At 42.4% G+C, this 13140-nt stretch overlaps 1 protein-coding gene across 4 annotated transcripts in view; it reads left to right on the plus strand.

Annotated features, from left to right (window-relative positions):
* SULF2 (sulfatase 2) overlaps positions 1 to 13140 on the plus strand; it is a 93431-nt gene that overhangs the window by 28521 nt on the left and 51770 nt on the right. For all 4 annotated transcript variants that reach the window (XM_072414117.1, XM_072414113.1, XM_072414114.1 and 1 more), the window contains exon 3: positions 10400 to 10469. The gene's annotated coding sequence lies outside the window, so the exon portion shown is untranslated. The remainder of the gene's footprint in view (positions 1 to 10399; positions 10470 to 13140) is intronic.

The raw sequence follows: 13140 nt of genomic DNA on the forward strand, positions 1-13140 counted from the left end.
ATGATCGCTGTTTCTTCTTTCATGTTTTCCCTTGGAGGCCATGTCACTTTCTTCCAGTGATCCTGCTTTGCTTGACTATCCATCAAGCAGATGAAACATGGGGACTTTGTGTATTCGCTTTGTGTCCAAGTAGGACGTTCACCATTTTTTATATCAACACATATGGACCATTGGTGTTCGTGATAGCAAAGCTTTTGTAAGACCATTTTGATGTTTTTATATTCTTCTTTAAAGATAGTCTAAACCCAAAAGTTCCTAAAAAAAAAACAAACCAGTTACCTTCAATCTTGCAGGGCAGTCTGATCCATCCGTTAGGGTCTTCCATCGGGTCCCACGTCACCATAGGTACACCAAATTTCAAACTTTTCAATTTTCCATTTTTCCACTGACGTAGACACTCTACACAAGTTTTAGATAAAATATGGGGAGCTTAATACTTATCTTGGGCCCCCAGTTTAATACCAAAACATGCAAGATATGCTTGTTTTTCATAAATTTTGTAATGTTTCTGCTGAGAAAATTTACTACAAATGTAGCAAAATACATTAGGGTCATTTATGCAACTTCTTGAAGAACTCCTACTTCTGTAAAAAAAAAGAAAATGTATGAATAAACAGAATGCAAGTGAAAGTTTTATGAAAATAATACTACATTTAATATATGAAATGCAAAAGATTGCTGTAAATAAAGATTGATAATAATGTTCTGTGTTACCATTTATTGTTAATAAAATTGTCCATTCCGATTCCTGTATTACAAGAACTAGAGCCAATTCAATGAACCTGATGTCATTTCTGGATTCAGCAGACCCGAGATACACTAAATATATTAAAAAAATCCTTAGCAAGTGAAAAAGTTTTTTTGTTGAGCTGTGGTATTTCACAAAATTGTTTTAATATCCGACACCTTTTGCTTGCTTGGCTGCCAGGTTCTTTCACCACCTTGGTTAAAGGAATCTTATTGTGAGGATTACTCCATGCGACTGTGCTATCTAAATACTTGGTGTGATTCTCCTCCTGTGTAAATATTGTGTTTATTTTTTTATCACCTTAACTATTTTCAGACTTTGCCTCTGGGAGACCCCCACCCTCAAAGCGGTGAGCTGGTTTCATCAGTATTAGTTGGAGACGTGTTGTCTTTGTACGCCAAATTTCCATGTCAATGTGGCAATCAGCATGCTGGTCTCATCTCCATTCTTCATTCTCATTAACCCGGTAATTATTTACATTCGAAGAGGTCGCGCCAAGCTGGAAGTGGCAGCGTGGAAGATTTGGTTGCGGTGGTGTGAAACGTTTACAGCTGCCTTGTGTGTTAAGTGTCCGATTAGTGGGTAAAATATTCACAGCTGTTGGGGTGGGTTAGATAGAAGGGGGTCTTGGAGTTGGGGGTTTGCATTTAGCTTCTCGCTATGCTGATGAGGGTCTGTCAGGACCTTGGCGGGTGTAAGAAAAAGGGGGGGGGGGTAATTTGTCAGAGACGAAGGGAGCTGTTTGCCACCAAAGTGAAAAGGGGAATTAGATCATTGTGCAGAGCTTGACACGCTGCTTCCCCTGGGGTGCCGGACTAAAGGAAGGATGACTTCCAGCTCTGCATTCCTGATTAGACAGACTCGGGGTGATAAAGAGGACCTGTCTGTCAGGGGAAGCTTGCAGCCTTCTGTAATACAACAAATTAATAAGTATGGAAGTCTGAATAGCACAGGAAGAGTTTTATTGCAAAGGCTATGTAGGCAACCATGCAATTCTTGCTGGGACTTGTAATGCTTTGCAAGTTTGACTGACCAGAATCTCCTTTGTCATATCAGTTTGGCATTAAAGGTTTTGGTACTTTGAATGCTTTTTCAGGCATTGTATGTCCCCAAAAATTCTTCCTAATAAAGCATTTTAAACTAATTGCAATAACACATTTTAGTTATGTGTTCAATGAGACAATTATAATATTAGAACACCTTGTGTAGCATTGTAGCAGATGGTGAGAGAAAAGGCCCGGCATTGTCATTCCCTTATATTTTGCTGTCAGTCTAACTTAGTGAGGATGCTGACAGAAGAATAGATGGGAGAGTGAAGGGTGAGAGTCCTATCGGCCTGAACTAGGCTGTACTATTCTACAGTAATTGAGGTCAGGGACCTGGCTGTGCTTGATGGATGGCAAGGCTGAACAGAATTACAAAATCCTTTCTAGGTAAAATAATTACCAGCTATGTATTACAGCCCTTCATGTGGTTGCTTGATGTTCAGCCTAAAGTTAACCTTTTGGTATCTAGTAGGAATGAATCGTTGACATGACACAATATACAGCAGCAGTATTGCTTTTTGATTTACCTTTGAATTATTAAAAAGCTGATCTGGAGCTACAGTTTGCCTGGTTTGCCATTGCCATAGTGGCCTGCTGCAAGCCATAACCTTTTATTCTGCACTAAAACCTGGGGTTCTCCTCTTTTAAAATCCACTTACATAAATTTTGACACGTTGCTCTTTCTCCTTTGCAGCTCTACCCATGCAAACTAATTTAGGGTTGCACTGACAGGTGTAGAGATAGTCCCCGGCTGAGCCTGAAGTGCTGAATTTATCCACACTGGATGATATAAAACACTGAATAAAGTACACCCAAACAAAAGATCTCATAGAAACTTTAAAAAGGTAAATTTACCTGTGCATTGGATTTGCAGAGATCATTGGTGGCACTGCCTTGAAGATAGTTTTTGTAATGGGGTGACAATATCTCCCAATACACGATGGTCCATTGCTGTCACCTTGGCAAAACCTGCACTCAGAAATGCCAGCAGCAAGCCTGGCAGTGTATGTAGATGGGAAGAAACTGCAGGAAATCAGCACTGGTGAATATGAAGATGCAATGGCATACGTATTTCCAGGTCATTAGGATCCAATAAGCTTGCTGTTGTAGTATTGAAAATCCAACGCATTTTGATGTTTCAAGGGGCTGAATGATTATTTGGGAATTATTATTTGGGATTATTATCCTTACCACGGTGTACCATGTGTTGAATGCCATAAGTGCAAATACACTCTGCTAGGAAGGGCAAATTGATCAAATTTCTCCCCTCTGATCTGTCCTTCCTTTTAAAAAAGAGACAAGGTTGCTTTGTTGCTGTTATCCAGGACTTGCAGTTCAACAATAGATGGAGGCCAAAGGTTGGTTCTTATATGGACTAAGGCAACATACACACATGCAATAATTGTTGTTGGAAACGAATGATTGACGACCGATCGACCGATAATCTTTAACGAAAAAAGTGCACAACGACGCCGATATACAAGGAATGTGGCTGAAAACGAACGACCGTCCCAGCGAATCTGATTGTGATCATAGATGGTTCTGCAGTACACTATCTCTTGTACATATCACTTCCTTCATCATTCAAAATACTCATTGTTGATCAGTCGTCAATCGTTCGTTTTGCAATGACAATTATTGCATGAGTGTACGTAGCCAAAATCTGCAAGCCTTTTTCTCAGTGATGTAAATCTGCTTCAGTCTCCTCCAAGAGGAATTTTCCCTCGGTGTTGCTAATCACTGAAGGGAGCACCCTCATTGTAGTGTCACTGCTGGAATAGTCTCTTATAATCCTATTCCCTTAACTTACTTCACTGCGAGTGAAACTAAACTGATTGCTGTCTTTGCAAACATGGCGGGCTGATCGGGCTGCGGGTGTCAGACGCCTAATTACACCGCGCCCTGTGATCGCCCCGAAGGCCGCTTTTTAATCTGCCTGTTTTGGCACGCAGGCGCACGGCATCAGTCTTGGCGTTGTCGTCTTAGCAATTACTGACTAATTGGGGATGTGATTTAAATTTCACTTTGTCAGAATGATTGAAGGTCTGTACCACGATATGGTTTGCTGGAGCACGGAGCAAAGGGAAGAGGACAGAGTCTGTGCATTTTGGTTGGACAGAAGATGATATTTTACAGCGCTAAAGAGAAGTTATGGCGGGAGTTTAATTTGAATTATTTCTGAGATAAGGTTAGCCTTTTACCAGGATCAGACCTGACCCATAGACATGCACTGATAGAGCAGAACTGCATAGCACAGCCATTGTGTCAGATATCAGAAATAAACTTGCCTCCCATTGCTGTTTTTTTCTTATGCTGACATCTTAACCCAATTTTTTTTTTTTTTTTTAAAGATTTTGGACCCTCAACTATCATGATTGGTCCGGCAGAATGACTTATGTGCGCGCAGGTCCGACCAAGGCACCCGTGTGTGTGTGTCCGACCAAGGCACCCGTGTGTGTGTCCGACCAAGGCACCCGTGTGTGTGTGTGTGTGTCCGACCAAGGCACCCGTGTGTGTGTGTGTGTGTCCGACCAAGGCACCCGTGGTGTGTGTGTGTGTCCGACCAAGGCACCCGTGTGTGTGTGTGTGTGTCCGACCAAGGCACCCGTGTGTGTGTGTGTGTGTCCGACCAAGGCACCCAGGTGTATGTGTGTGCATTCGCCCGTCCAAGGCACCCAGACGTGTGTGTGTGTGTGTGAGAGCCGTCTGAGGCACCCAGGTGTGTGTGTGTGTGTGTGTGTGTGTGTGTGTGCGCGCGCAGGTCCGTCCAAGGCCTTTTACTTATCATTTCCACAGTGCACATTCTAGAAAAGATTATGAAAACTTGGGTAAGTTTGTTTTATTGCAGCAAACACCTAGCACATCCTTTTTGTGCAATAAAAAGCTTGCCTGTCATCATAGGTTTAGTCCGTCATTTTGAAGAGTCTTGGTTTTGTTATAAGAAGAGTAGGAAGGGACCCTGTTTGTTATATACAAACGTCTAAGGTGTGCCTGTTGCGAGGGCAGGTTTTCTGTTTTTCTGGCCACTGAATGCACGCTATGTAGACTTTTGGCAGGCCCAGCAATTTAATAAGCTGCAGACGGTGTGCGCGGCCAGGTAACTCTGTCTAGCTGTCACATACGAAGGCGGATGTCATGTCTGGAATTCCAATCCTAGGCCAAGTTAATTACATCTTTGGCACAGATAGCTCTGTTCTGTGTAGGAACCTGCTTGTACGCCGCTCCTACCCCGGGAGATGCACGCGACCAGGTGTCAGCACATCACCCCATGGAATGTCTGCCACAGCAGGTGGGTCTGGTCATGTGGATGGTGCACAAAGTTTTGTTGTCCTTAAATTGCTTTCCAGCGATTCTATGTAGTTGGTGTAGATGCAATTTTTTTTTCTTTCAGAGACCTTGTAGCTGCTGCATTAACACAAATTTGAAGCAACAAATGTACATGAATGTTTTCTTAGTTTATTCTGTCTTCTCGTGTCTTCGGCACCTGACTTTCACACTGACTGATTTCATAGAAGGCCAAGAGGTGCATAATCCGGAGGTGAGTCAGTGCCATTGTTCAGGAATAAACACCACATATATATGTACATCACATAGATCCACATTCTAGGCTGATATTGTTTCTCTAGCTGGGGGGTCCCAATATTTCATTCTCATTCCCAGCAAGCTTCCGTCTCACCCTGACAACCCAGGAATTCTGTGTGACAAAAACACAATGAGAGGGAAAGGGGTCATCAGTAATCTGTCTCCATACAATGGATTCTTCTCAGACCCCCCATGTGAGCTAATAGGGGAATTTATTATTCTCACATTATCTGCTGTAGAGCTCATTTTCCATCTAGACCCCCGCTACCAGTCACACACTATTATTATACATTTATATAGCTCTGACATATACCACAGTGCTGTACAAAGATCACTGAGCCAGTCCCATCAGTCTCTGTACAGAGGAGCTGACACTCTAATGTCCCCTCCACACACTATTATTATACATTTATAAATAACTCAATGGTCACCTCTGGGCTGGACGTTCAGCGGTGACTGCAGTAGTAGCGATGTTTCAGTTGCTCATATTAAGTCTCATTGTTTTGATATTCCCCATTGCAGGGACCCTCTCCTACGCAGTGTCTCTTTATTCCCAGACGAGTATATTGAATGACAGAGATAATTGGGAGTTTTTCTCCTCTTGCTGCCCCTGGCTCAGTTCTGTAAATGGGGTTGTGATCTGTTTATATTGTCTGCATTAAATGTAACCGTAGGGTGGAGGTCAGCGCCCCACCAACACCAATCTAAAGCCAGACTACCAAATGTCCTCGGGGAAGAGATGACTGGTAGGGAAGGTGTCTCAGAACTTCCAGAGCCTCTGTATGTGATCAGTATTATCTCCAGAAATAATGAAAGATAAAGAAGTTTTACCAGTGACCTTGTTAAATCACTTTATGAACTTATAATAGTCCACTAATGTATTCCTACTAAAGGCCTAAAACTTATTGCAGCAAGCAGACATGAACACCTTAAATCTGACCCCATAGTAAATTTTGGAATACAGTTGAAGGCAGAAATGTGTCTTGCAGTGGGAGTGCTTTCACCCAGAGCCTGAAGGAAGTTTTGTTGGATTACACAGAGACAGCAATGATGCTGCCATTCTTTGATTGATAACACATTTCTGTTCAGAAGGAATCTTAATTATACTTTCCCGGGGACTTTTCTCTGTATAAATCTCTCTTATGGGGTCCTTGGTTTTATTAATATACACAGCAGGCGGGTTATACTTACCACCGCCAAGCCTCCATCCTCTCCACTCCTTTGGTGTCCCTTGGCACAATTGCTCACCATTTATGCTGATGTATTCCACGCTAGGTCACTTTAGCGGGGTGTGGAACGCAGCAGGCTGTGTATTTCTAGATGCCCACGTCCGCCAAATCCCTCTGTGAATTAAATCGTTTAATACCTGAGATTGGGGGGAGGAAAGAAAAAGTCCTGCTAATCTTCCTTGTGAATGAGGCGTGAAATGGGATCAGCCAGTGGACGACATGGCAAGAGGTCAGCAGGTCCTTCACCGCTTTCCAGATAAAAGGAGAGATGGGATCGCCTCTCGCCAGGCGCGGTTATTAATAGGTAGCGTGAAAATGAAAGGAGAGGGAAAAGGGCGGTAAAGTTTAATATCGCTGCATTTTCCTGACCTCCGGAACGTGGCTGAGCGGCACTTTAATCGCTTCTGCCTAACAGGCTCAATCCGCTGCCTTTTTACTCCCAGCCAGGTTTAGCATAATTGGAAATAGCGACTTTGCTGCGTGACAATGGGTGCGGCGATGCTTTTGGAGCAGAGGTGACAGCTGGTCAGTTCTAAGCAACTTATTTTACAAATCAGTGACGGCCCTGAATAAAAATGAGAAAAAGGTACAAAGAGGTTGGGATTGTGGCAGAACTTGCCGCATTTTAAACATGGCATGCTTTTGATATGAACTGCAGGTTTCTTCTGTTAGACATCGCTGATGGCTTCAGGATTCAGGATGGACGTCTCTGTATTATTCCCGACATAAGATGTATTTTTCAGATTTACCATCACCATCATTACCATTTTTATCATCCTTTCGCTCCAGGTGGTGACTTTGCTTAAATGGAGATGTCGCCGGTCTGTTGCAGGGAAGAGGAAACATTCCCTCAGTCTCCTCTCCTCCAGTGTTCATTCAGCAACATTGTAGATTTTGTATTAAGTCAAAGAAACTTCATAAATAATTTATACAGTTCAACCTTTACTCAACACGAGAACTGCGCACAATTGTCTCATCTCAGATTTGGCATGTCGGTCCTGGATTATGTCTGACCAATGCCTGGCATTGTCCGAGGATGCACAGAGACCTGGAGGTGTCATTGCAAACACGTTCAATTTTATGTACACTTCAGGCAGATAGAGAACTCCTTTCTTGAGTTCCACAGCACTACTCAAGCAGATATTTCAGACTTATATTGTGGCAAAGCAGCACCGGCTCGTTTCCTATTGCAGGCAAATATGGGGAAAAACGTTTTATCCTTTTGCGAGAATGGTGCAAATAAGTGTATTGCATGGTGATGTAAATGAAATAGGAAATGGGTGGGCACTGACCGGTGTGATCATCAACTGCTCTTATCTCATGGTTAATATTCCCTGTATTAGCACCAAAGCCTTATAAAGGTGTCACTCTCCTGATATATTTTATTCTTCATGGTGAAGAATTTGGTAGAGCGGCAGCACAATCACTTACTGGTCATGTAGACCTGGGATTGGGAACCTTAGACTCACCTGGATGTCTATAAATATTGTGCCCCATCAACCAAAGTCAATAAAATGTATTTTGGTGGTACAAACATGGTTGCCAGGTGTTGTACCCCATTGGGTTGCGCTGGCTGGTATTGCACCAATGGAGTCAAGAAAAATGTGTTGTTCATTTTATGAAATGCAATATATTGTGGTGTTCCCTGGATGTTATACCCTGATAGAAGAAGTGGACATTTGGTAAGGAAGTAAGTGAATCCTTTAACCAAAACTAAATCTGATACTAAATGGGGAAATTCCTTTTCATTCTTATAAATGTGTGAATCATGTACTCCGGGTGTTCTGACCCGACTGAAGTTCTGTGGTCTGTTCATAGGTGTTTAAAGATTTTCATGTGCATTTTTGTTTCTATCCCTGTGTGAAATATTAAACATCCGCAGAGACATTTGTTCTAAAATAAGTCCTTGCTTTTGATTCCCTCTTAATTAAGCTCCTCCGGGACGGGCGCGTAGTCCATCCTCTCCAGGCGCCGCTGGCTTATTCCGGGGTTAATGAAGATAATTTGTATTAGCGGTAATGTATGCGCAGGGCAGAGCGGCTTTTCGGTGGCTCTCCTCTGCGGCGCGTTATTATCCGCCGCTCGGTGGCTGCTGCGAGATTGTAATTAAGAGTCTCAGGCTTCATTGGGTGCAGCGAAATGAGCAGTAAACAGCATTGGGGATGCGGTGACACGCCACGTGTGAGATTTATGTATGTGCACAGGTAATAATTCTGCCAGTCTCAGTCTGATCACATATTTTGTGAAGGGTGGGGGCGAGATGTAATCAACCACAGTTGTGAGAATTCATGACTAGAGATTGGAATGGATTCATCCTACGCACTTTGAAAGTGACTTTGTTGTATAAAGAGATTTGTCTTGTGACCTGCAAGAAATTAAATTGTGATATTCTCACAGACGGCTCAATAATCCCCCAAAAATTGTAACTTTACAAACTGCAAATCCTTCTTGACATATATAGTTCTAGGTTTTCCTGGGATAGTTCTAGGCTTTCCTTGAACTCCGTTTCAGTGACTTTGCCTAGGCTGAGATGCCATCAGTCTGCTGCAGGCAGATCGAAGCATTCCATGAGTCTCCCAGTCATCAAACTGCAGCATTGTATCTTGGTATCCATTCTCGAGGTGGAAGCAGGGGCTGATCTGTGTCACATTTGTAAATGGAGCTAGGAACTGAATTTGTGCCAGTTTCACAGCATTATCCATATTTTTATTCGGTTTTTTTATATGATGCTAGGTTATTTTTGTGTGGCCATGTCTTTGGAGAAAGGCCTGGAATCTACTGAGACATGTGATACTAATCTCTAAGTAAAATAAAATAGCATCCGATTTCCATAGTGTTGTGTTGAAATGTCGCTGTGTGTGTGTATGGGCCCAAGGAGATGGGGAAATAAAAGCAATGCAATAAAAAGTATTCAAAATGACAAACATCAAACATTCATGAGCCTGAGCTGCCTTTCCCCTGGCACTGTATTCTGTTAAATAATAAATCGCTGGGGAAATGGCAATTGTACAATGGTACTTTGTGAGCATTGTCTAATGGGCGACGGGTGGTAGGAGGAGACCTAGTGTGTAGGTCACAGGCATATACCAGAGCGCAGCACATGGATGTACTATGGCTTGTCAATTATGCCTGTGTCTGCTATTGCAATGAATGTATACCACATGTACCACATGCAGCGTTTCTTACATTACATAAAATATAACAATACTAAAGGGGAAAGCAGATTGCAGTCTCCCTTCCTATGTCAGGGTTAAAGCATTCATTATCGGATTACTTCACGTGGTATCATTACTGACATATCACAGGATACAGCAACAGTATAATGTTTTCAGAAAAGCTCCAACTCTAATTCATCATTAAGCCGTAGCATGGTGACTTTGCTTAGGCTGAGATATCAGTCTGCTGCATGCAGTAGGGTTCATTTCCTCAGTCTCTCTCCCAGTGATCAGACTGCAACATTCTAAGTTTGTAGCAAACTGATCCGCACATGCACTGGGATGGATGTGATTGTGTCACGTCTGTATCTCTGTCCAGGAAAAAGATGGTGACCTGGATGATGTTTGGAGCAACATGGCGCTCTGTCTGGAGGGAAAAGCCGATGGAGGTATTGTTGGCTGGAGTGCTGTGATTTCATTTAATGAATACCTGGAAGTGTTACAATGACACATGAAATATAGATCTGATGACAGGTCTGCTTTATATAATATCTGACATTTACCTTCCCATCTGTCTGGTCAGTGACCCCATGTAACAGGTTTTAGTACATTGATTCTGACCTCCTGTTTGTTTTACAGATTTGGAAGTGGAAAGTCCTGTGAACGTCCCTCCCTGCCATCTCCAGATGGGGAGCGAAGCCTAAAAAACGTAAGTGACGTCCTGCCATAAGTTATACAATCATCAGCTCTCCATATGTCAGATTACGATTTGTTTCCTTGTATTAGGCTAATATACTCTCCAGCCTCTGACGGGGGCAAATGGGCAATTGGCTAGGATCCCAAATGACAGCCTGGCAGGAGGATTTGGGAGCTGGAATGCTCTGCGTTTTACCTCGAGATGACCCTCAATGCCTCCCTGCCAGTTGATGGGTTACTCTGGATGGAGGTTGACCATTATTATGCATTGCAGACCTCATCCATACGTATATATAACAACTCCGGACTGATTTTATTATATTTGCTGTACTTCGGTCTGGTAAATGCAGAAAATTACCAGTCGATCCTTTCAGAATTCTTGTTAGCACACTTAGATCAGTTACATTGTTCACCGATCTTTGTGTGTTTTCTGTGTAAGTGTCGCTTTTTGCATGGATTCACCTAATCTGTGCCGACTGATTACAGGAACCACAGGCAGAGGACTTGGCACAATCCAACCATTGGTGGAATGTAAACATTTATGGGTTGTTTCCCTACCTTTCCTGGTAAAAATAGGAATTTTGGAGCTTTCTTACTCCTTATAGCCCTTTCAACTCAACCAGGATCTAGTTAGGGGACTGGCTCAACTAATAGGAGGGTTGCTTTGGTATAATATGTAAACTATACAACTCTTTGTGATATGGAAATGTGGAGAAGGATGGGTAATATGGGTGACAACACTGCTCCTCCATAGTACGGGGTGGGTGCCAACTGTTTCGGTTGGGATCACCAGGGTCAAATAAAGAGACAAATAACTTAAGTAAGAAAACTAAGAACTGGTAAGCTGCTAAAGAATTTAAATGTGTGTTTGTTGTTGGCGAGTTTATTTAGCATTGGAAAGCTTTGTGTTGTAAGTATTGTGCAAATGTTGCGTCTATACTTTTGCAGCAGTCATGTAGTTTTTAGGGTTGCTACCATTAATTCTGATTATGGTCTCTCTAAAATATTAGCTCTTCCCAACAAGATTGGCGCCCCCATAAAAACACCTGAATAGGATAGGTACTGCACCTGTGACCACATTTTTGTGAGCTTTCTTTTCTCATTCCTCTGGATTTATTCCTTTTCCCCTATAAAACCTCTTACAAGACTAATCTACGTTTATTGATGTTGGAAGGCGGCTGTATTGAAGCAGGATAATATAGCGTCGGATGATTATGCTGCAGTTTTGAATCTTTTGGTGGTAAATCCTTCGAATGTTGTCTTCACACGTTGGTAGGGAAGAGAAAAATATTACGGGAGCTCATTAGCGTGACAGATGTATAAATTTGCTGGTAATTGCGGCTTGCTGCTCGTGCTGCTCAATCTGTTGGTCTGGCGCACAAACACGTGACCGCGCTCTGGAAACTGCAATCTCTTCCATTAACCTCAATTACCCCGTAATGACGCGTCTGTAAGTGTCACCGGACCGGGCGTCTGGCTGCGAGGGTCAAAGCTCTAGAAACCGAGGGTTAATGGCGGATATCTGTCAGGCTTCAGCTTGGTAAACATTAGGAAGGGGTCACCGAAATAAAAAAAAATGAATCTACAAATCCCTGGATTGTATTTCTGTGTTCTGGGAGAGACGGGATCTGCCACTTGAAGAAGAATGATGGATTCTTGGGACGAGCGTTCCGTCAGCTGCGACTCTGAGACCGAGCCAAGAATTTACTTCTAACATAATTACTGAAAAGGATTTGGTGTGCGGGCGCGAGGAGGAGGATGAGGAAAGGGGGAGTGATACCGCTAATCAGGGAATTATTTTTCAGGGGAAATAAACCCCAAATAACATCAATTCTAATACAAATAATACAAAACAAAAGAAGGAATCATTATCGGCCATCATTCAATCAGAACTCTTACGGGATTTATTTTAATTAATTTTATAGCTTTATTCCTCTTATTGCTACTGACTATCCGGCTTTTTACACTCACATCCTGTCTACGTTTTCTTTGGTGTCACCTGCACACCATTGCCCGGGAATATTTCCTGATAACAATGGGCCGTACCTGCGCAATATATGTTAGTTCATACCAAGGACCATGTGATTGGGTGACAACAGAAGAGCACATTTGGGAGGCAGTTGTCACCCCACAGCAAGAGGTTACTGAACAAAGACAGGGTCACATGGTTGTTTTTGTTTCTGCATGTGTAAAGAAACTTAAAATACATTCACATGAAAAGTTTGAGATTTTTGTGGTTTGGTTTACATCTACTTTTCTATTGCACTTTTCAGTGTGTTTTATTCTATTTCTTAGTATGTTTTACTAACACAGAACCATTTACCATCAGCTTCTATATGTGGAAATGTTGCAGGTCCTCTGTGTGCTAAGCTTGATCACATTTTGTTGTTTGACGGCCTAAGAAGGCTCTGCCAGGATCTTAAAGAGGACCTGTCAATTAATATCAAACTGCTTGAAAATACAGCTGGGCATGTAAACTAGTAATTTTCACTTTTGTGTTATAGCCCACTATGTAATGTCTCTTAGCATTTCAAGCTGAACTTGTATCATTTATTTAAAATAATGATTGATTTAATTGCATTGCTTGTAGATACCTAAATGTAAATTATCAGCCTATTGCAACCCTGTACAGAAAAGTTCATAGCAGAGAGGGTGAAGCAGCACAAAAATCTAATTGGGTACAT

Source organism: Pyxicephalus adspersus, chromosome 6 (genome assembly GCF_032062135.1).
Source record: "Pyxicephalus adspersus chromosome 6, UCB_Pads_2.0, whole genome shotgun sequence".
Classification (NCBI taxonomy): domain Eukaryota; kingdom Metazoa; phylum Chordata; class Amphibia; order Anura; family Pyxicephalidae; genus Pyxicephalus; species Pyxicephalus adspersus.